The sequence below is a fragment of the Dipodomys spectabilis genome, unplaced genomic scaffold (assembly GCF_019054845.1).
Source record: "Dipodomys spectabilis isolate Male_0828 unplaced genomic scaffold, ASM1905484v1 ptg000204l, whole genome shotgun sequence".
Lineage (NCBI taxonomy): Eukaryota > Metazoa > Chordata > Mammalia > Rodentia > Heteromyidae > Dipodomys > Dipodomys spectabilis.
Window position 1 is genome coordinate 1741878 of NW_024870881.1, and position 27539 is coordinate 1769416.

General features: G+C 39.3%; 1 protein-coding gene and 1 non-coding gene across 3 annotated transcripts in view; one reads left to right on the forward strand and one right to left on the reverse strand.

Annotated features, from left to right (window-relative positions):
* Frmd3 (FERM domain containing 3) overlaps positions 1 to 27539 on the forward strand; it is a 294129-nt gene that overhangs the window by 18204 nt on the left and 248386 nt on the right. The gene's annotated exons all lie outside the window — the stretch shown is intronic.
* Positions 19476 to 19582, reverse strand: LOC122122125. Its single transcript, XR_006150115.1, has one exon. It is a non-coding gene; the product is annotated as a U6 spliceosomal RNA (small nuclear RNA).

The window sequence follows — 27539 nt, forward strand, 5'->3', positions numbered from 1 at the left end:
CAGGAGAGTGAGGGGCATGGCGGAAGGAGGACAGACCTCTGGGAGCAGAGCAGGACAAGAAGCCTGGGGATGTGTGCAGGTAGTGTATCAGCGAATTTGGAAGTAGATACAATTACTAAACTATTAAAAATGTTTTTTGTTTTGGGTCTGGTTGTGGGGCCTGAACTCTGGGCCTGGGCGCTGTCCCTCAGCTCTTCAGCTCAAGGCTAGCGCTCTGCCAACTTGAACCACAGCGCCACTTCCGGCTTTTATCTTTTTGCTTATGTGGTGCTGAGAAATCGAACCCAGGGCCTCATGCACACAAGGCAAGCGCTCTACCACTGAGCCACCTTCCCAGCCCATAAACTATTAAAATTTCAATGTCCATCACACACATTATGCAAGTCTTCTCTCTAAAGGGACACACCCAGCCACACTTTGCCACTTTTTCATAGCACATCTGTCTGTTCATTAACTTGCTCATTCTTTATTTAAAATATTTTACTTTTCATTAACAGTTTTATAAATGTCTTTTTATTATATTTAAGTAGTTACACAAAGGAGTTGCTATTCAACAAAATAGCTTATGAATACAGGAATTTAATTTTTTTCTTAACAGAAACAAGAGGTTTTTTTTTTTTTCTTTGTTGCTGTTTTTGTTTTCTTTTCCTTTTGTCTTGTTTGTTCATTTATCTGTCTTTGGGAGGGCAAGGGAGATCACAGAAATGATGGGCCAAAGGGTGAACAAATGCAGCAGTGGTACTCTCTAGATATTATGTTGAAGGTGAACTATACAACTCGTGGGTGGGGACAGGAGGGAAAAATTGGGAGAGAGGGAAAAAAGGAGTGGAAGAGGTGACATTGGTGGAAAAGAAATGTACTCTTTATCTAACTTATGTAATTGTAACCCCTATGCACATCATCTCTATAATAAAAATTAAAAAATGTGCTCATTCCTTGGTTGTTGTTGTTGTTGGTTGTGGGGCTTGAACTTAAGGCCTGGGTGCTGCCCCTGAGCTTATTTGCACTAGGCTAGCACTCTACCACTTTGAGTCACAGTTCCACTTCTAGTTTTTAGGTGGTTAATTGGAGGTCAGAATCTCATGGACTTTCCTGCCCTAGCTGGCTATGAACCATGATCCTTAGATCGCAGCATTCTGAGTAGCTAGGAGTGCAGATGTGAGCCACTGGCTCCCAGCTTTGCTCATTCTTTTGTGGGTCTGCTGTTTCTTTTTCCTGTAGACTGGTAGTTCCACATGGGCAGGGAGGCTGTTCTATGTGTCTTGAACACAGTAGGGGCTCAATACAAATAGTGGTTAGCTGAAAGAATAAATAAATGAATACACCAAAAACTAACAATCATCACAGAAGCCGTAACTGCTATCTGTTAAGCAGTTAAGTGCCATCCTCTTTGTTAAATACCTTTTATGTCATCCAGGCCTCAAAAAAAAGTAGCCCATGGATGTGGAAATTAATATTGTTATTTTATATACTTTAATGTTCCTATTTTATATTTTTATTTTATTCCTTTTGATATTCTATCGCATTAATATTCTCTACTCAGTTCTTATTTTATAACAGTCTCATTTTGAGGAAAATATGCCACAAAAATCTTCCCCCCAATCATATGGCCATTCAGGGGTGTGCTGTCTAAGATCTTAACAATGAGACACCTAAGGTGTAATCCTTTGAGATGACAGCTATGAGCAGTTATGTGGGGGAGGGTCCTTGCAAAAGGATGTAAGTTTCCAACTTCCAGGTAAAAGTAGGGTGGATGGGAGCAGGCAGGCCCCTGGTAAGCATGGCTTGTGGAGTAGCTTAATCCCTGACCTGCGTTCCTGGTGGATATTTTGAGTAGCTGTGAATTATTTACAAGCGGAGGCAGAAAAGCTTCCGTGTACTGAATCCTAACTGAAACGGTTCTGAAATTAAAGCATAGAGGTTGAGCAGCTATTTAGATTTTTTTTTCTGTTAATGGATAGGGGAGGAAAAAAAAAACAAAGGGAAAAAAACAACCCTGAGCCATATGCTTCACTTTTTGGTGCTCTTCCCTGTCTCTCCAAATGGCCCTGTGGTGCCATTTTACAAAATTATATTTTGCAAAATACCCCGAGAGCTGTTTTTGTTTTGTTTTGTTTTGTTTTTTTTAACTACCATCCTGGGCATCTGGAGAGTACTTAGTTTAATCCATTTTCCTGCCAGGAAAGTCAAAGTTGAGAGAAGGAAGGTCTTATGAGCATCTTGGTGTTTCCAAACTCCCTCCTTTCTGCTTTCTTTGAGCCTCCATGCTTTTCCGCCTCTGCTAGGAAGGATCACTGGAGTCTATAACTGCGAGATTATGCAACATATTATGGTTCATAAAATATCTGTTTTGGCCAGGTGCTGGTGGCTCACACCTGTAATACTAGTTACTCAGGAAAGCTGTGAGACTCTTATCTCCAATTAGCCACCAGAAAACTAGAAATAGAGTTGTGACTCAAGGTGCTAGAGCACTAGCTTTGAACAAAAGAGCTCAGGAACAGTGCCCAGGCCCTGAGTTCAAGTCCCATGACTGACAAAAAAATCTGTTCTGTTTATTGGTCATCTCTAAGTGTGTTGATGTATCTCTAAGGAGGAAAACTTAGCTAGGTGAGTATGGCTAGGTCAGGGGAAAAACTTTTAAGAGGTCAAAATACATTCCTTTTTTTTTTTTTCAGTACTGGGGATAAAACCCAAAATCTTGTGCATGCTGGGCAGATGCTCTACCAGTGACCTACATCCCTAGCCCCATGTACTTTCCTGATGCAGTTTGGTACTGCCAGCTTTTGAGTGAGATCCTACAGGCAGTACATGGGAATGATTATGATGTTTCCATATTCCCATTAGTAACCCTTGTTATGGTCTAACTTTTTGATTGTAGCCATCCTAGGGGGTTTGAAGTGGAAACGTGGATTGGTATTGTAGTCTAGATTTACATTCTGCTGATAGCTTCTACTACATCTTTACTATACAGTTTTTCCTTCAGTGGCTGGACAGTTTACCAAAGGTTAACATTTGAACAGGTGAGGAGAATGATGCTATCTCTGGAGACTTCTTCTTCCCAAGTCTGTGGAGTAATCATTATGTTTGTACCTTTTCCATCTGCAGAGTTATGGGGACCATCACCAGACCATTGTCCAGGACTGCATGTGACAGCCAAATGCACAACTGGTATTCTGTTTTACACTGGCCATCTCTAATTATCATAAGAACATGAAAAAAAGAAGACTATGTAAACTGCTTTTATAAGCCAGTGATAGATATATTGTTCTTCCATTATCCTAGGTCCTAAGTTTCTAAGGCTATGATGTTTTTATGAAGACACTGTATGTCAAGCCTACAGCATAGAGAATCCTTGGGTTTTTTTTTTAAACCTTTTTTAACCCAATCACTGGAACATATATATTTTAATTCAGCTCTTTATTTTGAGTCACATGCAGTTTTAAGAAGTGATGTCAGGAGACCCCAGTCTTAGAATTGGTTTTCTGGGAGAGAAAATGAGGTCTGGAAAATAATTCTGGAATAGTTCCAAGAATCCAAACTATTTCTGTGCCATCAGCTCCCTGCTTCTCCCAGGGTAAGGACCACATGACCAAACCATGGAATGAGCTGCTCCTGGGAGAGGTTATTTATTGGATGGCAGTTATCCAGTTCTGTGACTTATTTTGGCTTAAAATAGATAAATCTGATAATACCACCTCTTTCTTCCCTCCTTGATCTCAAGGGCCACTTTCTCATATTGAATCTTCTTTTTTTATTTTTTTTTGATTGTGAAAATACTGTACAGAGGGGTTACAATTAGATGGGCAAGATAATGAGTACATTTCTTATCAAGCATTGTAGCCTCCTCCTTTGTTTCCCCTTCCCATCCCATCCTCCCCAATTTTCTTAGCAACAGATAGGGTAGCTGGCCCTCGTCTATTTTTGAGATTGCCAAATAACTTAGACCTAATTTATTCTGGGGGAAAATAAATATCCTTTAAATGAAACAAACAATGTAAAGGAGCCAAAGGTTGTCTAAAAAGGAAGTACTAGGTTGATCGGCCTAGTACTTGCAATAGGGTGTAGTGTTAGTCACTTTATATCACGGTGCCAAAATGCCTTAGATTAACAATTTAAAGGGAAAAAAGATTCAATTTTGTTTACTATTTTAGATTTCTGTTCATAAGTTGCTTGGCACTACTTAAATGCTATCTCATTTTGGCTAAAGTTCACCAAAGGGAGATCACAGGAATATATAGATTGAATGGCCTTGGTGAGGGAGAGCATCATGGAGGGAAGCATGTGGGAGAGCAGAGGTGCTCACTTAACGGCAGCCAGGAAGCAGAGAGGGAACTGATAGAAAAGATGTATCTTTCAAACACATGCCCTTCATGTCTTCCTTCCAGTACCCACCCTCTAGTTCTACCACCTCAGAATGTCTTCAAACTAGGAATCTATCAATTGGTTAATCCATTGAATGGGTCGGATCTCTCCTGACTCAATCATTTCCCTACAGCTGTACCTCTGGACATTGCATGGTGAACCAAGCCTTCAACACATGTATTTTTGGGGTACCACTTCATATAAAAATATAATACCATTTGAATTTGGTGCTATCATTGATTTAGCACATGTATACTAAGTATCCCTTAACTGTTAGATATTCTTGAAGTTCTAAGGATGTAATTTGAGAACAAAGAAATCCCTCATGGAGCTTACATTTTCCTCAAGGGAGACAGAAGTAAAAAAATTAGGAAATGTGTGGCTTTTTAGTAAATACTTTGGATAAAAGGTGAGAAAGGGACAAGGGAGAGAGGTAGAAGTAGGAGGTAGGGGACTTGGTTCTGATTTTATTTTATTTTTTTAAATTAATTTTATTTTATTTTATTTGAGAACATACTGTACAGAGGGGTTACAATTACATGGGCAGGATAATGCATACATTTCTTACCAAGCATTGTAGCCTCCTCCTTTGTTTACCCTTCACCTCCCTTCCCAGCCTCCCCTCTCCCCCCCACCCAATCCTTCCCCCCCTACACCGACATTGTAAAGCTCGTTTTTGACATGACATTTTGTACTTCTCATTGTTGCAACAGGTCCACCTGAATCCTTAAATGACTTGTTTGTCCCCATCTCCTCCACATGTTATACTGACATCAAATATAGTGAAAGTGGGGGTTACATTGTGGGGGAGGCACATACAAAGCAACAAAGAAATAATCTTATAAATGCGTTAGAAACACGTGCATGAAAGAAACAAAAACATTAAAATACATATTTAAGGGTTCGTTTTCCTAACATCACATTATCTGACCTTTTCCGCTTGACTCATACATATACTAGATATTGCATATAAGGGAAACCATGGGACCTATGTTTCTTTGGGCCTGGCTTACTTCACTTAATATAATTTTTTCCAAGCCTTTCCATTTCCTAACAAATGGGGAAATGTCATTCTTTCTGATGGAGGCATAGAATTCCATTGTGTATATATACCACATTTTCTTGATCCATTCATCTACTGAGGGGAATCTGGGTTGGTTCCATATCTTAGCTATGGTAAATAATGCTGCAATAAACATAGTTGTGCTGGTAGCTTTAGTGTGGTCTTGTTTGTAAACATTTGGGTAAATGCCCAAAAGTGGGATTGCTGGGTCATAGGGGAGTTCTATGTGGAGTCTTTTGAGGAACCTCCATACTGCTTTCCAAAGTGGTTGAACAAGTTTACATTCCCACCAACAATGAAGTAAGGTTCCTTTCTGTCCACATCCCCTCCAGCATCTGTTGTTGTTAGAGTTCTTGATTTTAAAGCCCACAGATTGGGAGAAGATCTTTACTAGCCATACAATGGACAAGGGTCTCATATCTAAAATATACTTGGAACTCAAAAAATTAAACCCCCCCAACAACAAATCCTCAAAGAAACAACTGCCCAATAAATAAGTGGGCGAAAGACTTAAAGAGAAACTTCTCTGAAGAAGAAAGAAGGATGGCCAATAGACACATGAAAAAATGTTCAACATCCCTAGCCATAAAAGAAATGCAAATCAAAACAACATTGAGATATCACCTCACTCCAGTTAGAATGGCAAAAATCAACAACTTGGTTCTGATTTTAAATGAGAGAAGGTGACATTAGAGTAAGGGTTGGCAATCTGTTTCTGTAAAAAGCCAGCATGTATGAATATTAAGACTTGGCCAGGCAACTACTCAATTCTTGTGGTTAGAAACCATTTATAGGAGCTAGGGATGTAGCTCAGGACCAGAGTGCTTACCTAGCATAAATGAAGCCTTGGGTTTGATTGCTAGCACTGTGAACAAAAGCAAAACAACAAAAGACGAAAGAGTTGTAGATGTTACATAAAGGAATGGGTATGTGCCTGTTCCCATAAAACTTTATTTACAGAATAAGGTAATAGACTGGATGGGGTAGAGACAGTAGTTTGTCAACCCCTGCATTAGAATAAAACTAGAAAGAAAATAAGAAACTAGGCATGATGGAATCTGAGGGAGGCACATTCACAGCCAGTGCAAAGACCCCGAGGTGGGTTGGTGATTATTAGCTTGAACAAAGAACAGGAAGAGGCAAATGATCAAATGGATGAGTCAGATGAGGTCAGAGATGAGGTCAGAGGTGCTAGGGTCAATCCTATGTGGATCTGTAGAGCAGTGAAGACTCAATCAATGCCTTTGTTAAGAAGAACCAAAAAATATGAATTGATTTTTTTCTTTACAATTGAAGCTTGATATGCACCCAGAAAAAATGCAATGTTCCAACTGTGCAACATGATGCATTTTTATGATAACAGCTAGATCCAGAAACTCAACATGACGTGCACCCCAGAAGCTCTCATGGGACCGTAGACTCCACACCCTGAGGGTGACCCCTATCCTGGCTTCTTACACTACATGTTAGGTTCTGTTGTCCACCCTTACATCATTTTTCAGAAAAGGCATCAGCTTCTAGGAACACCTTTTTCTTTTTGCATTTGGCTGCTTAAGCTCAACATGATATTTCTGGAGTTATTACTGTTGTTTCAAATAGTTATAATAGTCAAGTCTCACTGATATGATGGAGCTGATTCTATGAATTATCTGTTATTTAAGTGTTAATGCTGTCCGTAGATATCCTTAGGTTGTTTCCAGTTTTAGCCATTGCTAACTGCTTTTCTTGCTCTAACAGTTTGGCTTTTTTAGGCAGGGTCTCACTACGTAGCTCAGGCTGGCCTCAACGTGAGGTCCTCTTGCCTCAGATTTGCTAGGGCTGGGTTGGCAGCTTTGCCCTACAATAACCTACAACTTTTGTTTTTAAATAAATACTAAACTCTTCTATACTGAGCAGCCATATGTAGAGGTTGCCAAAATTTTTGGAAAACAGCCTCAAATGTCAGAGAACAAGATAGGGCTAAACCATTCATGGACTTATCCAGGAATGAGGTTATTTTCTGCTACAGCTCGAGCGTTCAGAGCTGCCCAGCACTGCAGGGACACACAGCTTGGGATGTGTAGTGGATATTTACCACAGGTTGGTGCAGTTGATGCAAGTCATCGTGGGAGGGCCCATCTACTTTGTTGTGTTCCTTTGGCAGATGTTGGTTTGTTCCAAAATGGGGTTCTATATGAAGGGCCCCCTGAAAGTCCCATAAGGTCTTCCATTGCCATTTGTCTGTGGTACCACAACTTTCAGGCCAGGTGCCAGTGGTGCATGCCTGTAATCCTAGCTACTAAGGAGGCTGAGATCTGCGGATTGTGGTTTGAAGCCAGCCCAGGCAAGAAATTCTGTGAGACTCCTACCTTGAATTAACCACCAAAAAGCTGGAAGGAGAATTGTGACTCCCATGATAGAATGCCTAGTGAAAAAGCTAAAGAACAGCACTTTAGTCCTGAGTTCAAGCCCCAGAATTGGTGCGCAAACCCTGATCCCATCCCCATTTCCATCCCCACACTTGCTCCCCCACCCAGATCATTAACAAATTCTTTTTAGCACATTCTTTTTACAGACAAAATCTTGAGAGACTCCTTGAGAGGAAGAAGATGAAGGCAGCACTGGGATGGAGCCTTTCAGGTGATCTGGAAGCTGACCTTGTTGGAAACTCTGTTCTTGCTGAAAATGCAAAGCAGGTGCACCTGGCATCTGTGAAGTCCATGAGCTGGGAATCTGATCACTTTGTTAGGAGGACCCTCCCAGGCACCTGTCCCATTGCCCCTCTGCTTAGCTAGCATCCCCATCTGTAAGTCATCCTCCTAGCCAACAGAATGGTCCAGCTTCCAGTTTAGTGGCCTCAGCACTTGGATAATCTTAGTGTTCTCTTAAGTCACCAGGTGGGGCTTTACCTTTAGTGTCCTTCATAAGCACTTCGTGATTTTTTTTGCAGGGAGGAAAAGGGAAATTCCTCCTTTGTGGACTCATTCTAAATTGAGGAGCCCCAAAAAGGCAAATGAGTGTGAAAATTAGTTGGAGAAAAGAATGTTTTTCAAGTTAGTAGAATTGAGCTTTCTTAATTATGTATGGATTTATGACTGTATTTTATGGAATTTCTTACTCAGATGGGTTTTATTCATTGCTGCTGTGAAAATCATCATAAAACATTCCCTCTATGGTTCATTAATGTAGGAGGGGAGGGGATCTTCCTGGTCCCTCAGAAAGAACCACTTACGACAGTTATGGATACCTGGCACAGAGACACTGTTTGGAAATTGCCAAAAGACTGGATAAAGTCTATCTTTGAGCTCCTTCATTGTGAGACCTTCTGAACCTAACATTGCTTGCAGTTTATGTCTAGGCCCACCACTCTGATCACTTAACACCTCCCAGAAGGTTTCTGACATGCATGCCTGTGTTCATCATTCATTCATTTACTCACATTCTGTCAGAGGATCCTCAGAACCAGAAGTGAACAGCACAGCCTTATTGAGCTTATATTCTATTGTACAGAGGATGACAATAAGCAAAACACTCATCCAAATAAAAATTATGATAGATGGTACTGAATTTTGTAAACAAAAATAAAGTTGGGTAAGGAATGAGAAAGAAAAGGTAGGAAGAGATATTTCTCTCCAGGGTGGTCTGGGAAGGTCTCTCTAATAAGGTAATATTTTAGTAGATGCCTGAAAGATGTGTAAGAAAGAGCCCAAGTGATATCTGGGAAAAGAACATTCCAGAAGGAGACAGGTTTAAAGGTACTCAGATGGAAGGGAACTTAAGTATTTGAGGAATTTGAGAAAGGAAAAGAGGGCTAGGAAAGAGGCCCAGAAAGATGGTGCTGGGCCAAACCTAAGGGTTTTGTAGATTATTTGAAAAACTTTGGAAGTCACTGGAAAGTTTTGGTAGAGAATAACGTAGTCACATCTGTTTGTTTATTTATTCCAGTATTAAGATTTGGAATCACAGCTTCATGCTTAGTAGGCAGGTACTCTACCACTTGATCATGTCCTCATTTCTTTTTGATTTAGTTATTTAGTTATTTTTCAGATAAGCTCTTGTGCTCTTTGCCTGGGGATATCCTTAGACCAAGATTATCCTATTGGTGTCTCCTATTCAGCCTTTTTTGGGGGGTGCTGGTATCCAGGCTTAAACTCAGGGCCTTGCTCTCTCACTCTCTTTGTAGCTCATAACTGGTACTCTACCACTTGAGTCATACCTCCAGTCCAGCATTTTACTGGTTACCTGGAAATGGAGTCTTAAGGATTTGCTGCCTGAGATAGCTCTGAATTAAAATCCTCAGATCTCATTCTCATGAGTAGCTAAGAGTCTAGGCATTGGCCAGTGACACCTACCAATAGCTTGTTCTTTGAGGTAGTGTCTTGCTAACCATTTTGTCCAGGCTGGCTTTGAATCTGACCCTCCTATTTCTGTCTCCCAAGTAGATCTGTGTTTTTAAAGAGAACAACTTGCTTTCTGTGATGAGAATGAGCCCTAGGGAGACAGGAGCAAAGGCTGGAAGACCTGTCAGGAAGGGAGAGATATGCCATTGGGTGATGCCATATGGAAGTTTTAGGGAGCCTATGGCCACTCGAAAGTGCACTGGTCACTGCTCTCCTTTTGTGTGATTTTCAGAGGGAAGGTCATCTCTGTAAGCACAAACCCCAGTGGGAGTAGGTAGATTTGGGTATCAGCATCACTCAATATGCACTGAGATTACAGCAAGTTTTTCCTCCATAACCCTAAGCCATCCCTCCCCCCTCCACCTCTGCCCATACCAGCTGCACGGTACCCATTCTTTGAGAAGAAGGAGAGTGTCATATGGTGCTAATCACCAGGGCCTCATGGTTTTCCCTTTTCCTACGTGCCTGAGTAAGTTCTGTCCATGATTTTAATTAAGCCAACTGAGACATTGCTTTCCTGAGACTTCTCTGTGCTGGACACATGCTCTCCTTAGGTGGTGGAGGTGTGGCCTGCACTGTGGGCCTTTCTTACACTTGGGTCCCACTTACAATGCCTCATCATCACCAATTGGATTCTGTATTGTTTATCCCTTTCTGCATAACAAATAACCACACACACATGATGGCTGAGACCAATTCTCATTGATTAGCTCTGTAAGCTGAAAGTCTATGCAGGCTTGGATGAACTCTAAGCTCAGATATCACAGGGATGTACTCAAGATTCTCATCTTCAGAGAAAAGCCCAGCCTTTTATCTGAAAGTCTTGGGGAGAAATTTATTTCCAAGGTCATTCAGGTTGGTTGTAGAATACAATTCTTTGTGGTCATAGAACTGTGGTCCCCATTTCCTTTCTGCTGTTGGCCTGGAGTCACTTTATATTCTGGAGATCATGGATGGCATCCTGGAGAATATGTGCTTTCTCCAGCTTCAAGCCAGCATTTGTATGAAGTTCTTCTTGTGCTTTGAATCTCTCTGAATTCCCTTCTGCCAGCCAGTGGAGAAACCTCCCTGCGTTTAAGAGCTGTACTTGGATAACCTGAAGGTCACTTGTGCCATATAGCACTTCGTAACAACGGTGCCATGTACAATAGTACCATGATGGAAGTACTGTCTTATGCTGATGGGTTCTGGGGTCGTGGCAGACATCATTAGAGAGCCAGTTTAGAGACTCTGCCTTCTCCATTTGTCTTTTGCTGCCAATATCAGTGATATTTGCATACCTAACTTTGTCCTCATGACCTATCAAGTTTGGGAAGCATGACAATATTCTTTTCTTTTTGTTTCCCCCCAGGACCTGATTTTCTCCTTATTTAGAGAGGATAGTTGACATTCTGAAGCCATGAAATGCCCCAGAACCCAGTGTAATGACCAGAAATCAGTATTTATTGTTTTTTTTTTTTTGTCAGACTGAGGATGACAGAAGACTAAGGAAATGATGGTCTATTATATCATTATATGATCATAAAGCCTCTCATTAAGCTAAAATTACGAGGGCTGAGATGTTCAAGGTATTTGTGTGGTTTGATTTGAAGCTTCCTGAATAAAAAAGAATTGGAAATAACGTTTACATGTCCCCTGTGCTAGCCTGCCACAGCAAGCTATGGCTAGTGACTCAGGCAGGTTTCCTACCTCTTCTAGAATACTTTCGATAATCAATCCGCTTATTTAAAAGTCCTCTGACCTTTACCCAGTGTATTCATGAGTGGCTTTGAGCCACATTACATGCCTCTTTTTTAAAAAATAAAATATGGATAATTTAGAGCCAATAGAAAAATTCCCAGCAAATTAGAATATAAAAATCAGCATACAGACAAGCACCAGTGGCTCATGCCTTTAATCCTAGCTACTCAGGAAACTGAAATCTGACTATTGTAGATTGAAGCCAGTCCTGGCAGAATAGTCTTACCTTTAAGTAGCCAGTAGAAAGTTGGAAGTGGAAGTGTGGCTCAAGTGATAGAGTTTAAGCCTTGAGTGGAAAAAGCTAAGGGATAATGCCCAGGTTCTGTGTTTAAACCATAGTATACAAACACAAATACACATACACACACACAATCAATATACAAAAATTGGTAAGCTTTTCTATACACTAATAACAAATTTAGAAAGAAATTAGCACAACAATCCTATTCACATTAGTCTCAAAAACAAATGCAAAACAAAGAATATTCACCCTCCTCTGGGTGAGGAGGGAAACTAACCATGGAGGTAAAAAAAAAAAAACACCAACAAACTAAAACCTCCATAATTAAAATTATAAAATATAAAAGAAAGAAATCAAAGAAGGTACTAGAAGATGGAAATACCTCCCATATTAATGGATTTGGAGAATAAATATTGTTAAAATGGCCATATTATCCAAAATGCTGCCAGTATTAGTAGTATCAGATTCAATGCAATCTTTATCAAAATGCACAATGACATCTTTCATAGACCTTCAAAAAACAATTCTAAAATTCATCTGGAACCCCAAATAATCTCAAGCAACCAAAGAAATCTTGAGCAAAATGCTAGAGGCATCATAATAGTAGATTTCTAACTATACTACAGAGCCATAGTAAGAGAAACAGCGTGGCATTAGCACAGGAAAAAAAAAGCAGACATGAAAACCTGAGGAATAGAATACCTAGAAAAAATTCACGTAGCTATGGCCATCTGAGTCTCTACAGAGATGCCAGAAGCACACTTTGGAGAAAAGACTGCCTCTTTACCTATTGGAAAACTGGATATGCACCCATGGAAGACTAAAACTAGATCTGTGTCTCTAATCCTGTACAAAAATCAGCTTAAAATGAGTTATTTCAGGTACACCTTAATGTAAGGCCTGAAACTTTGACATAACTAAAGAAACATATAGGGAAACACTTTATGTTATAAGAATAAGTAGGAATTTCCTGAATAGGACAAACTAGCTCAAAATAAAATAGCTCAAAAATAAAAGCAAAAATGTATAAATAGGTTTACATCAAATTAAAAAGGTTTTGCATATCAAAGGAAGCAATTACCAGAATTAAAAGACAAATCATAGAACAGGAGAAAATCATTGCCAACTATTCATCTGACAGAAGACTAATATTAGAGTTCAGCTAATATGGAACATAGTGCTACTTTTAGTAGCACTATCACATGAGCCAGCTATACTTACATACTCCTGGATGTTTATCCATAAGGAATAAAGTTATTATACAAAAAGGATAATTATATGCCCATGATAACTGGGGTAATATTCACAATTACCAAGGAATGGAATTAGTCCAGGTGCTTGTCAATGGATGAATGGGAAAATGAATGGAACTGGAGATTCTCATGTTTAGAAAAACAATTTAGAAACAGAAAGGCAGTATCACATGGTTTCACTCATATATGGAAGCAAATCAAATCAAGTAGAAAGACTAATAGGGAAAGAGAGAAGTTAGGAGACATGGAGAGAGAGGAGGGCAAAAGAGGGGATTAGAAAGACAGATTCAATCAAAGAATGTTATAGGTATGGGTGGGAAGGTCACAGTGAAATCCAGTAATCTGTATAATTAATAATGAGTTAAGAACTGTAATAAAATACTGGAAAACTCTATTCTTTTAGGTGGGCCCTATCATTGTCCTGACTTTCACCCACTGTTTGCATTTGTGGCCCACAGCCCTTCCACATGCCTCTGGATATTCAGATATTCAGAGGTGGATATCAAGTCTCCAACATTTCTTCTCCAGTCTTGCCAGACAGCCTTGCTTCCAAGACTGGCTCCATCTTACAATACAGGCTCCATCCAGGACAGGACCTTCTCTGTCATGCTCATTATTGTCTCCTCAGCTCCTGGCACAATAATGGGCATGTAAAGGGGAATCAATAAATATTTATTGTCTGAGATGCAATTTCCTCCCGCAGTGGAAGCCTAAGTGCTTCAGAATTAGGTGTTTGCATTTTTCTCCCTTGAGACATTGCCCAGTCTTGCCTTTGCCTAGAAACAGTTCACATTTTCTGTCTTAAATTATTTTCAGAAACAGGCTCATAAATACGTAGGTAAATAAAATAAGTTAATGATTCAGGCACTTGAGAGTTGTTTCTTTCATAAGTGAGGAATTCTGGTGCTTGATTTAAATTGTACCTCATTTAGAGTTGCAGTGGGAAGGAGGAAGTAAATTTATTACCGAGAGAAAAGGATATTAAGTCTGGAGCGGGTTTCCTTTTCCCCTTTCTATTCAAGTGGGTTGCACCACTTAATCAGATGCATCTGTGAATGTGAGCACTGGCTGCTGGGATAAAATAAAGCCCCCTTCAGCAATATGGAGAAATACTACCCAAGACCAAATAGGAGATGGGGTTGTCAGGCTGCTTGCTACAAAGCAATCACCTGATCACCAACAAGGCAGAGATTTGGATTTTTCTGGCAGGCACTGGCTCTGATATTCTGATATTACTTCTTGGTTTAAAATGCATTTTTCTGTATTATAATGTTTAACACATTTGTATCATTCTTTTCTATGGGAAAAATGTATGTGATTATGTCTGGAAGAAATTGCAAGTTAGGCTGTCGCTCAGCTCATAGCCTGAATGTATTATAATGCTCTCATGAAAGACCATTTTACATTTATAAAAATTTCAGGATGCAGTTCTGCTCTCTGAAAAATTGATGGAACACCTTGTATGCATAAGAAAGGGTCTTGCCTGGTCCATACCACATTTACCTTTCTTCCTTTCCAAAGGTATCTACTAATTGTTGTCATATGTAAGCAAGTACAGTTTTTGTTTGCTTCTGTTATTTTATTTATAGTTTATTATTTTAATTAATTGCATAAAGGGTGTTTCAGACCAGCAAATCAGTTTGTAAGTATAATGCATCTTGATCAGTGTCACGCCTTCTACTGTTCTCTCTCCTTTCCCAAGTAAGTACAGTTTTTAAGTAGGATTTTCAACGGAAAACATCTACCTGTATCATGTAATATCATAGAAAACCAACTAGAGAAAAGAATTGTTTATTTTTCTTTAATAGTATTTAATAAACATTAAGTCTTTTGACAAGTCTGATTTGGCTATGTTTCATATACATTATGCAAATTAATTTTTATAGTAAAGCTAATCAGCCTTGGTGAGGAATTTTAGTTAATTCTTTATTGATCTCCTAATAGTGTGCTTAATAACTCACTGACAGTTGATAGTTGACTAAGAGATGATTGTGAAGCATAGATTGTAAATTGTAAAGTGCTAGACAGAAGCTAACCTGCATTCTCTACTAGACTCTCCTCCAAACTCATATTTTGCTGTCCTTAAGTATTTGCATGTTTTGTAGAGCCCAAAGAATGTATTAAATCTGTTCTTTTCAGCCAAGGCTTTGTTAACTGAATTGGTTGAGTCATCCAGCAAATATTCATTGAGCCTTCATATGTTTAAGACAATACTAGAGGTTGAGAGAAGAAAAAGCTTTGGAAGACATGAGGGGCCCAACTTTCCTTCCCTCCCTCCCTCCCTCCCTTTCTCCCTCCCTCCCTCCCTCCCTTCCAAGTCTGAGACCAGGACTCTTTCAGTGGCTAGCACTCTACCAAATGAGCTATGCCTCCAACCGTATGTGAAATCCTTACCTTTTTTACTTTTGGTGCTGGTTCAGCGTCTTGAATTCAGGGCCTGGGCATTATCCCTGAGCTTTTGTGCACAAGGCTAGCCCATCTGTGTGTAATTGTGCATATATACATGTCTGTGTGTCTCTATGCGTCAGTGTATGCATGTGTGGACATTCCTGTGTCTCTGTGTGCATACATGCAACTATGTGTGCTTGTATATACATGCATACATCTGTGTGTCTGTGGTGTACAAGCTCATGCAGACTGACAGTGCTGGAACATGCTTACAGTTGAAATACACATTCAGGGAGAGTAAGAAATTAATATACTTTTCTTTTTTAAGATCAGCTTTAGGTATAAAGAAAAATTACACAGAATAGAGTTCCTATCTGGCTCCTCATCTCTGTCTTCTATTATTCACAGCTTTCTTTAGGTGGCACACATGCTACAATAGATGAATCAGTTGATATATCATTAGTTAAAGTTCACAGTTTATGTTAGGATTCGCTCTGGGTGTATATATTTTTTTTTTTTTTTTGTGTGTGTGTGTGTATGAAGCTCCCTGAGGTCTGTCTTCCTCCCTCCCTCCCTCCCTCCCTTCCTTCTTTCCTTCCTTCCTTCCTTCCTTTCTTCCATCTCTCTCTCACTCTTCTTTTCTTTCTTTGCTCAAGGCTAGTGCTCTACCATTTGAGCTACAGCTTTACTTCCAGCTTTTTGGTAGTTAATTGGAGATAAAAAATCTCAGAGACTCTCCTGTCTGAGCTGGCTTTAAACCTTTCAGCTCTCTGCCCCTTGAGTTGCTAGGATTACAGGTGTGAGCCACCTGTGTCTGGCCCCTTCTATGGGTTTTGACAGATGCATACCATCAGGCCAACAGAATAGTTTCACTGTCCTAAACATTTCTTGTGTTTTAACTATTCATCTCTCCCTCCTAATTCTTAGAAAACATTGAGGGTTTTTTTTTTTTTTTTTTTTTTTGGTCCGGTCGTGGGGCCTGAACTCTGGGCCTGGATGCTATCCCTCAGCTCTTCAGCTCAAGGCTAGTGCTCTACCACTTGAGCCACAGCACCACTTCTGGCTTTTTTCTTTTTGCTTATGTGGTGCTGAGGAATCAAACCCAGGGCCTCAGGCATGCAAGGCAAGCGCTCTACCACTGAGCCACCTTCCCAGCCCCTGAGGGTTTTTTTTTTTTTTTAAACCATCTCTATAGTTTTCCTTTCCTAGAAGTCATTTAGATAAAATTGGACCATAATATGATGCGTTGTCAAACTACCTTCTTTCACTTAGCAGTGTACATTTAAGGTTCTACTCTTTTGTGGCTTGGTAGCTTATTTATTTATTTTAATTTTTTTATTGTGAAAATACTGTACAGAGGGGTTACAATTACATGGACAAGATAAAGCTTATTTATTTTTATTGCTGAATAATAGTTCACTTTCTAAATGATAGCACGTTACAACCAATTGAGGACATGTTTGTGGCATCTGATTTTGAAACTGTTATTAGCATATATTAATGTACAAAGGAGTTTTACTGTGATATTTCATATATATGTAATGTACTTTAGTCATGTTCATTGTTTTGCTCCCCTTTCCCCCCTACCTTTTTACAATTTTAATGAGTTTCATTATGCATCTGAGTTTTGACAAGTAGGCATCAATTTTCTCTAATCATTCATGTGCAGGTTTTAAAACTCTTATGTGGCCAAAAAGTTTTTGATTTATTTAGGTGAATACTAAGGATTGTTGTTGTTGGGCCAAACAGTAAGGTTGTATTTAGCTTTATAAGGAACTACAAAGCCATTTGACCTTGCTGCCAATGATTGATGAGAGTTCCTGTTCCTCCACGTTATCCCCAACATTTGATGGTGGCCTTATCTCCTTGTAGAATTTGTTTGGTAGTAATATTACCAGACACTTGTCCATCATGAATTCATTGCACAGATAGGCAGGGGTGGAAAGCTATGACCATTTGGTTTCTGGCTCCTATTTGCTTCAGAAGATACTTTCCTCCCTTTTGATTTTTTTACTCATCAATCTGCTTTCAGTTAAAGATAAAAGCATGGTGAGAATTCTTTGAGGAATGATAGCTCAGTTTTTTTTCTTCTACAGCATATCTCAGTTTTTAAGAACTAGTCCCCTGGGAATTTTCATCTCATAGTCAGTATAGTTGAGTTTGCACCTGGTGCTCCCTCCAGGGAAAAACATCTTGCTGACAGGTGTATCCTTGTGTCATTCTGGGTGGTATCTTAGACAAATCTCTTGTTTACATAACAATTCCATGGCAGTGCCTATGTCAGGTTTTCTGTGGTGTTTTGATAGCTCAATAGCAATGACAGCTGGGAATCAATCATCCATTTCATCACCTTTTCCTGCTGCAGGAAAATTTTTGCCTTTTGATAGATAGTAAATAGGCAAAGATATCCCCACGTTAAAAGCAATGTTCACATTTTGCACATCTGGCCCATCAATGGTCTGAAGAGCTAATATGGCAGATCTTAGGGAAAAGCCTTTCTGTATCTCAGAGATATTTCTTTCAGATGTTCCTTTTTAATTTTATTCCACTAACAATAATAATGGGATTATTACCCTATTAATGATAATATTACCTGGGGGAGAGAGAATTGAGTATGTTTTCTAGGAAGGGTTGTACATAAGAAATACGTTGTGCTGGGTACCGGTGGATCATGCTGTCATTTTAGTTACTCAGGAGGATTACAGCTCGAAGCCAACTTGGGCAGACAAATCTGAGAGACTCATCTCCAATTAACCAGCAAACAGCTAGAAGTGGAGGTGTGGCTTAGGTGGTAAGAACTAGCCTTGAGTGAAAAAGCCAAGAGAGAAAGAAAACGTTCAGTACTAGAATGCACATGCATACACATACATGCACACCCACAAAACATAAACATGAAATACATGTGTTGCTTCCATTATGTGTGTTTTGGGATGGCTTTGAGGGTAGATATTGAGTAGAATTCTAGCCCAATGCTGGGCAATAAAACTCTGCATGATAATGTAGATGCTCTGCAGTGTACACTATGAGAGCCAGTAGCCACAATTCTATATAGAACATTTGAAAAGTGGCTACCAAAACTGAGGAGCCAGCTGTTTTAAATTTTATTTTAAAATTTATTCAGTTTTAGTTAGTTTAAATATGAATTTACATAGTCTTCTTGGCTAATGTCTGATAGAGGAATGGGAACACATCAACTATTTGTCGAGTTCTTATTCTTTTTGTTGGCAGATTGATCAATACCTTATGGAAAGTGGAACTAAAACAAATCTGAAAAACTTTGGCCTATTATTTTCTGTCATGGAATTTAAGGGGATGATTTAGAAATGATTATTAGGAACTGGGGATGTTACTCAAGTTGGTACAGTGCCTGTCTAGTAAGTTCAAGAGCTGAAGTTCAAATCCTAGTAACCAGGAAAAAAATAGTCTCAGTTTGATCTGATTTTGATTTTTTTTAGGTCAAGTTTGGTCCTCTATGTCTCAAGACACTTATACATAATGCACATGAGGTTTAGGGAAAATGAAAGGCTTTCCATTGGTTTTCTAAACCAGCCAGGAGAAAGAATAAAACAATTCCCAGGTTCTGTGAGGGCCATGGAGAATATCCTATTAGCTATCTGGTTTCAGTGATGGATATGAATCTGAGCAGATCCGTTGAATAATTTCCCTTGGTGTCATCAACCAGAGAAATCAAGTGGCTGCCAAGTAGATAGCTAGGATGGCAGAGGTTATGTGTAACAACAAAATAATCCTCCAATTTCAGGGTCTTTATACCCTAAAAGCGGTTTTTGCTTCATAAAAATTGACTGCAGCATGTCATCTTTATTTATTTATTTATTTATTTGCTTGTTTGTTTGTTTACTTTTGTGCTAGTACTAAGGCTTAGACTTCAAGGCCTTGCAATCTCGCTTAGCTTTTTCTGTCATAGCTAGTGTTCTAACATTTGAGCTATGCCTCCACTTCTGGATTTTTGCTAGTTAATTGGAGATAAGAGTCTCATGGACTTTTTTGCCCTATCTGACTTTGAACCATGATCTTCAGATCTCAGCTTCTTTTTTTTTTAATGCTTCACAAATTTGCGTGTTATCCTTGCGCAGGGGCCATGCTAATCTTCTCTGTATCGTTCCAATTTTAGTATATGTGCTGCCGAAGCGAGCACAGATCTCAGCTTCTTGACTAGCTAAAATTATAGGCATGGACCACCAGTGCCTGGTTTGCATGGCATTCTATTAAGAGCTCTATGAAAATGTTCATCTATCCTGGTTGTTTCCATATTGTTCCTTCATCATCAAAGACACCAAGCATCCCTGCAGGAGAGAAACAGAGAGTGCTAGAAAGTTTTACACCAGATTGGAAATAATGTAGGCCCAGAAATGGCTAAGGCCCGCTGCTCACATGCCACTGATAACATGATCCAAGTGCAGGGGGGTTGGAGCACATGGAGTAGCCCACAGATATCTGTCAAGTAGTAAACGTTTGTTTTTTGTTTTTTCATACTGAATCCTTGCCATTTAGTAATTCAAACACTTTAGAATGATTTTGGAATTTTAAACTATTTTCACTGTGTCACCTATGTATAATTTGGGAGACTGACCAAAACACTTTATTTCCAGGCATTAGCTACCGTTGGGGATTTCATCAGATATCCTATTCCTTAGCAAATTTCGTGTGTGTGTGTGTGTGTGTGTGTGTGTGTGTGTGTGTGTGTGTGTGTGTGTGTGTGTGTGTGTGTGTGTGTGTGTGTGTTGGTTCTGCGACTTGAATTGGGCCTTGGTGCTGTCTCTGAGATTCTTTTGTTCAAGGCTACTGCTCTACCACTTGAGCCACCTCCACTTCTGGTTTTTATTTTTTGGCTGGGTGGGTTGGGGGAGTAGTTTATTGTAGATAAGAGTCTGCCTGGGTTGGCTTCAAACTGTGATCCTTAGATCCCAGACTCTTGAGTAGCTAGGATTACAGGTATGAGCCAATGGAGCTGGACTTTCTGTTTTATTTTTAGTATTTGCTTTTACAAAATGAATTCACTTTTGAGACCTTTTGAATGCAAATGGTCTTAAATTAAAAACATATATGGTAATAATTTCCTTATTGAGTTGAAAATTTTTGGCCCCTATCTTTGGGGATGTAAATAAAAATAAAAATGGAAAGAGTGGCATGAATGAATTCCCTCAAGTTTGTATCAAACTTGGACCTTGCTATGGCATGCTATGAGGTGTTTCCTTATTTTTAGGAATTTAAGGAGTTTCTTTATTTTTAGTTGTATAAACCCCTGCTTATTACAGACCCTGGGGAAACAAAATCTTCACTTCTAAAAGCCAGCTTTAAGATAACTATACTATTTTCTAATGCCACTCATGGAGAATCTACTGTTTTGTTTTGTTTTTTTGTTTTTTTGTTTTTAAGGTATCCTCTTTCCTCAAACATCTTAAATTTTCTGCTCTCAAGAGGAGTGCACATAGATATATATTTTGTCATTATATACCAAATTTTTCTCCTCATAGAAATTGTCAGGACACTTGTCAAAAATACATGTTCTCTGTTTTCTGTTTTTGTTTCAGGGCCTGACTGCTATCCCAGCCTTTGCACTCAGGGATAGCACTCTACCACTTGAACCACAGCTCCACTTGCTGCTTTTTGGTAGTTAATTGGCACCAAGAGTCTCACAGACTTTCCTGTCCGATCTGGCATCAGCCCCTTGCTTGTTCTCTGTTTTTAGTAACGCTGAGATGGTGTCTAGGAATATGTGTTTTAACAAGTATACCTGAGTGATTCTTAAGATTGAGATTGTTTGGAAATGGTTTTCTTATTTCATGGTAACTGAGTTGGTTTAAGAGTAGATTCTTGTCATATAGTTAAGGATTCCCACAAAACACAAGTGTGTTTTTGAGAAAGAACAGTTGATGCGTTAGAGTGGTATTTCACCAGCTTCCCAAACTTCAGCCAGGGTTTGCTCTTTTCACACAGTATGCAGTGGTCACATGCTGTCTAGCCAGCTATTTATTTAATATTTTTCTTCCATGACAGAAATCAAGTTATTTAAATGGAAATTTTTATGCCACAAATCATTAAGTTGTGAATCACTTATAATCTCAGTCCCTTACTGCAGAACATGTGCCATATTTGGAAAATAATTTATTGTACTGGTGTAGGAAGGTTTTGTTGACTGAGTTGTCAGGTAAAGGTATTTGCCAAAATTCAAACATTTATTCTTCTACTCATAGCTACCTATAGCCTCATTTGAAGCAAAACATTTGGCTACTAGATACCCAGACTTGATAACAAATAATTACCACAACTGTCATCTGTAAAATTAATCATTTGTTTGACACTATATTTATGGTGATCACAAAAATGTTTAAATAGCATTTTTTTTACACAAATACTATCCATTACCATGACCTTAGTTTAAAAAAAAAGACATTCCTCTTGTATATTCTAAGTACATATATGAGTTTTGCAGACACAGAATATTTCCCATGTGCTATGAGGTGAACTTGAACTTGTGCACTATTGATGTCTTTGGCTCTTGGAATTATGCTTTTTAGCTTACCTGAATTTACCATCATTAAATCCTCTCTCTTGATTCCACTTTCCCCTAAGTTGCCATTGACTACAACAAAGTTCCTTGAAAAATAATTTTTTCCAAACTTCGTCCACCCACTCCAGTGAGACTGCTGTCCATTTATCAAGGGTACCAATGGCTCCTACTTTATTCAAATCTCTCCACTTCCATGGACAATTTTGGGCACAGATGGCATTTCTGCTCTCCTGGAAATGTCTCTCTTGGCTTCTAGGACCTTCTTTCCTACTGCTTGGATTTCCTCCTACTTTGGTCTCCTTGCATCTCTGCTTCTCTGTATGTAAAGTTCAAATAAAGATAGTGTGATAAAGCAGAATGTAGAGAGATATTTTGCCGCATAATTTATATAAGTAAGCAAATGGAAACAACAGGAGAATGGCTAAATAAATAATAAAATATCCATAATGGAATATTGTGTCACTAGAAAAGCATATGCTCTATGAAAAATTAATGACTGGAAATATTTATGACATTTCAATGAACTAAGTAAGAATTTACAAGTGTGTGTGTAGAATCTCAAGCTCAAGGCCAACTTTAAAAGAAACTGAAATGGGACAGAATATTCTAAAATATTGCATATAGAGAAAACTTATGTAAAATATACAGCTGTGTGGTATAGGTTTATAAAAATTATATGTGAATATATCTATAATATACATATCACATAAGCTTATAAATAACAGACAGCTATAAATACATGACTATTTTCAGAGATACTAACTTTAAAAAAATTCCAAAAGAGCCAGGGGCCAGTGGCCACAGCTATAATCCTAGCTACTCAGGAGGATTGCAGTTTGAAGCCAGCCCAGGCAGAAAAGTCCCCGTGAGACTTTTATCTCCAGTTAACTATTCAAATGTTTTTGAAGTGGTGCTATGACTCAGGTGGTAGAATGCCAGCCTGGTGCAAAGAGTCTCAGCGCCCGGGCCCTAAGTTTAAGCCCCACAATTGACAAAAAAAAAAAAAATTCCAAAAGGAGCATTATTGTTTTTACAAAGAAAAAAAAATCTACAGAAAGGAAGCAAAATTTGCAAAGATCTAAGACAAACTTGTGATGAGGTGGGTTTCTAGAGTATAGTAATAGTTAATTGTGTATCAGCCCAGATTTTCCTGAGTCACTTTCTCTGATATTTTTAAAGCTTTCTCCTGAAGTGTAAAATATTTTAATGAATATAACATCTGTACTGACTTATGGGCTATACATTCTAATTTGATACCTGTATATAGTGTATCAAGTCAGAGCACTAGCAAACCATTAAAAATAAACAGCAAGGGCTGGGAAAGTGGCTCAGTGGTAGAGTGAGTGCTCGTCTCGTATGCATAAGGCTCTGGGTTCGATTCCTCAGCACCACATAAACAGAAAAAGCTGGAAGTGGCACTGTGGCTCTAGTGGTAGAGCGCTAGCCTTGAGCTAAAGAGCTCAGGGATAGCGCCCAGGCCCAGAGTTCAAGCCCAACAACTGACAAAAAACAAACAAACAAAAAACCCCCCAGCAAGACATATAAATGGGCATTAATTTTGAGGATATCAAAACACATTGTTATTCAAAGGGGAGAGAATGAAGAGAGGGCCCCTTGGCCACTTTTCCCTAAATGCATGTATTGACCCTGAATATTGCTCAACTTGAACTGAGCTCAAGGCTAGGGGATCCCTGAGAGTTGTGGGTGTTGGAGGGTGGAGAGGTGGTGAGTAAGGCAGATCTTACATCAGCTTGGAGGAGAAACCTTGGTAGACTCTCCAAGGAATGTATGCATACACCTACCTCCCTATTCTAGGGTTCCTGGTGGTAAGACAGAGCTAGAGGGATGAATAGCAGCAAGCAAGAAAGCAGAGACTGCACCCTGCACTGCCTGTGTCTCCTCCCTGCCTTTATCATGGAGGATTGGTGGGCTATGGAAAGGCAAGGTGGGTACAGAGGAGCCCTTTCCATTCAGTACTGCTACAGTTATGGTGATGCAGTATATAAGAGCAATTTTGGGGAAATGAACCTCCAAGTTCGTGCCATGTTTATGTAGCTCAAAAAGGTGAAATTTTTCTTCTTTTAGAATTAGCAGCTTTTTTTTTTTTGTGATCTAGGGGATTTCTTATGGCTGACTTGCACATGCTTTATTACCATATTATCAGACAGGCCTCATGGTGTAGTTTAATCTTTTTTGCTTAATGCTGTCAGTTCTGTGGGTTTCATGGTCTATTGGGAAGAGGCTTTAATCAAACTAGCATTAATTAATTTAGGGCTGAGTTGGTCTAGGGTGACTTATGGGAATGACAGAAGTTTTAATTTATTCCTCGTGTGTTTAGGGAACTTCGTTTCTTTGAGGGCCCAGAATGTGATGCTTACATATTTTCTTACATTAAATATTAGCACATATTTTACAAAATAATTACAAGAGTGGGCAGCAAACACCAAGGAATGTCCTCCAGCTCAGGAAGGAACTGAAGGTCAGTTGTGTGTCACTTAACAATGGAGGCGTGACCTGAACAATGCCTCATTAGTGGATTTTTATCACCGTGTGAATATCAAGGTGTACCTATATAAACTAAGTTAGCTATGACACAATCAGACAATAAAGTTTTTTATTAGGATGGTAGTAGTGCTGGTACTGGGCTTGAACTCAGGGCCTGCGTGCTGTCCTTGAGCTTTTTCACTCAAGGATGAGCCATTTGAGCCAGTCTTTTGCTGGTTAATAAGAGTCTCACAGATTTTCCAGCCAGAGCTATCTTTAAACTTTGATCATCAGATCTCAGCCGCCTGAATAGCTAGGATTACAGGTGTGAGCCACAGGTGTCCAGCCTAAGACAACACAGTGCTATATGTTATCTATCATTTGTACAATTGGTCATTGACTAAACTATCCTTGTGGGACACTTTAATATACAATCAAAAGCTTATAATTCCCATTCATTTCCTTTGCTGTACAATCAAAAGCCTATCCCTTTCCATCGATTTCTTTTTTCTCCCCACCCTCCTCTCTGCTTTTGTGAATTTGATGCTACATATGCACGGTCATTCCCTCTAGGTAAGATGACTTTTCCAGGCAACCATATCCAGCTAAATATATAAGAGCTCAAAATACCACTTCCTGTCTGTGTGTAATGTAATCTTTTTCCTACTCAGAGCTGGGTCAGGAGGCCGCTGAGGTGGTTTTCCTGGCTAACCTTTTTTTCCATTGTGTCAGCCCTGTACGGGTTGTATAGAAGGACAAGGGTCGAGTAATGCTTGTGTTACTGCTGATGAAGCAGAATCTTCCTGACAGGAGACTCCTGACAGTTCATCACAGACTTGAAGTACCCATGGCAGCTCCTGTGTGGCCTGTGGCATCTCATTCCCCAATGGAGGGAGGACTGCTGGCTGGTGTCCACTTCACCCATTCCTTGGGGAGTTTTTACCCCCGCTGGGTCTTTGGCATGCTTGTTCCCCCTAGGCCTCTGACAGAAACATTAAATATCAGGGACTTAAGGACACACAGCAGGTACCATTTTTATATAATCTCAAATCACATTTATGACCTTTCTTGCTCAGGGCTCAGTTTACTATTGTAACTTTCCCCTCTTACCCACGGTGGAACAGGGAACGAATAGTTATGTTTCCCTTTCTTCCTGCGCTACATACTAAGAGGATGCAGATTGGGTGTAACAACATTTTCTAAGTGTTCTACGTATTACCTGAAAAAGGGATTCCATGGGAGATTCAGTGTTAAATAAAAAGTCCATAAGGAAACAAAAAAGAGAAAACTACAGGATTTCCCAAGAGCCTTCAGTAAACTAACATTTATTGGGATGTTTCAAAAGTTAAAATATACTTGTGATGGCCCTTGAAGTCATTTGAAGGAGCAGCGCTGTTCAGATGAAGCCTCTCATGAACAGCACACTCAGAACACACTTTGGGATCTGCAATAGAGTATTTGACTTTTCTTTCATTCTAACTCTGTTAGATTTGCTTTATAAATGGTTGCTATTGGCAACCATTTAGGAATTGTGTGTGTGTATGTGAGAGAGAAAGAGAGAGAGAGACAGAGAGAAACAGAGAGAGAGATACAGAGAGAGAGAGAGAGGCAGAGAGAGAGAGAGAGAGAGAGAGAGAGAGAGAGAGAGAGAGAGAAGCAGGCACAGGGACTAACAAACTGGATTATTATTTTCTTGTGAGTACAAGTCCTAGGGCTTGAACTTAGGCTCCTAAGGGCACTGTCCTTGAGCCCTTTTGCTCAAGGCTAACTCTCTGCCACTTGAGCCATAGCTCTACTTCCAGCCATTGGGTGGTTAATTGGAGATTAGAAGCTCATGGACATCCCTGTCTGTTTTGGCTTTGAACCTCAATCTCAGCCACCTGGTTAGCTAGGATTACAGGAGTGAGCCACTGGTACCTGGCCACACTGGAATTTTCACCAACTTTCATTAGTGTGAAAATTTTAGAAAGCCCATTCAATGTATTATTTTTTTAAAATGATATTTCTGGTTTCCAATTTTCCTACATTTTCAAGCCATTGGAGCCAGATGGATTAGATTAAAAGTTTATTAAAGAATGTTAGATCATTATTCAACATAGGGTCTTGTACAGCTCATTGTTGCAATGGGTCAATCTGTATCCCTATTTAAACATTTTGTTTTTTCCTTTCCTCTCCCCAAATTATACCAACATCAAATACAGTGAAAACAGGTTATACCATGGGGGAGAGACATACAAAGCAACAAAAAAAATCATATGGTACCTTATAAATACGTTAGAAACAATAGCAAGGAAGAAAAAACACTTGTGTCCCTATCTTGGGGTTCATTTAGTTTAACATCATCTTATCTGAGCTTTTCTGCTTGTCCCAGACATATACTAATTATAGCAAATAAGCGAAACCATGGGACCTATGTTTCTTTGGGCCTGGCTTTTTCACTTAATATAATTTTCTCCACATCTTTCCATTTCCTAACAAATGGGGCGATGCCTTGCTTTCTGATGGAGGCATAGAATTCCATTGTGTATATACATACCACATTTTCTTGATCCATTCATCTATTGAGGGGCATCTGGGTTGGTTCCAAAACTTAGCTATGGTAAATAATGCTGCAATAAACATAGTTGTGCTGGTAGCCTTAGTATAGTTTTGTTTGTGATCATTTGGGTAAATGCCCAAAAGTGGGATTGCTAGGTCATAAGGGAGCTCTATGTGGAGAGTCTTTTGAGGAACCTCCATACTGCTTTCCAAAGTGGTTGAACAAATTTACACTCCCACCAACAATGCAGTAGGCTTCCCTTCTGGCCACAACCCCTCCAGCATCTGTTGTTATTAGAGTTCTTGATTATAGCCATTCTAACTGGGGTGAGGTAGAATCTCAATGTTGTTTTGATTAGCATTTCTTTTATGGCTAGAGAGGTTGAACATTTCTTCATGTATATTGGCCATTCTTATTTCCTCTTCAGAGAACTTTCTCTTTAAGTCTTTAGCCCACTTGTTTATCTGGCAGTTGTCTCTTCGAGGATTTGTTGTTGGGGATTTAATTTTTTTAGTTCCAAGTATATTTTAGATATGAGACCCTTGTCCATTGTATGGC